Genomic DNA, 1009 nt, shown 5'->3' with positions numbered 1-1009 from the left:
GGTAACACGGCCGGCCGAGGGCAACAGGTCTACCCAGCATTCGGCCGTCAGGTACAAAGGCCGGCCGAGGGCAACAGGTCTACCCAGCATTAGGCCGCCACGTCCAAAGGCCGGCCGAGGGCAACAGGTCTACCCAGCATTAGGCCGCCACGTCCAAAGGCCGGCCGAGGGCAACAGGTCTACCCAGCATTCGGCCACCACGTACAAAGGCCGGCCGAGGGCAACAGGTCTACCCAGCATTCGGCTGGCCGGTAACACGGCGGGCCGAGGGCAACAGGTCTACCCAGCATTAGGCCGGCCGGTAACACTGCCGGCCGAGGGCAACAGGTCTACCCAGCATTCGGCCGCCACGTCCAAAGGCCGGCCGAGGGCAACAGGTCTACCCAGCATTAGGCCGCCACGTCCAAAGGCCGGCCGAGGGCAACAGGTCTACCCAGCATTCGGCCGCCACGTCCAAAGGCCGGCCGAGGGCAACAGGTCTACCCAGCATTAGGCCGGCCGGTAACACGGCCGGCCGAGGGCAACAGGTCTACCCAGCATTAGGCCGCCACGTCCAAAGGCCGGCCGAGGGCAACAGGTCTACCCAGCATTCGGCCGCCACGTCCAAAGGCCGGCCGAGGGCAACAGGTCTACCCAGCATTCGGCCGCCACGTCCAAAGGCCGGCCGAGGGCAACAGGTCTACCCAGCATTCGGCCGCCACGTCCAAAGGCCGGCCGAGGGCAACAGGTCTACCCAGCATTAGGCCGGCCGGTAACACGGCCGGCCGAGGGCAACAGGTCTACCCAGCATTAGGCCGCCACGTCCAAAGGCCGGCCGAGGGCAACAGGTCTACCCAGCATTAGGCCGCCACGTCCAAAGGCCGGCCGAGGGCAACAGGTCTACCCAGCATTCGGCCGCCACGTCCAAAGGCCGGCCGAGGGCAACAGGTCTACCCAGCATTAGGCCGCCACGTCCAAAGGCCGGCCGAGGGCAACAGGTCTACCCAGCATTCGGCCGCCACGTCCAAAG

Source organism: Sturnus vulgaris, unplaced genomic scaffold, assembly GCF_052056855.1.
Source record: "Sturnus vulgaris isolate bStuVul1 unplaced genomic scaffold, bStuVul1.hap1 Scaffold_171, whole genome shotgun sequence".
NCBI lineage: Eukaryota > Metazoa > Chordata > Aves > Passeriformes > Sturnidae > Sturnus > Sturnus vulgaris.
Note: the sequence above shows the minus strand (reverse complement) of the source record.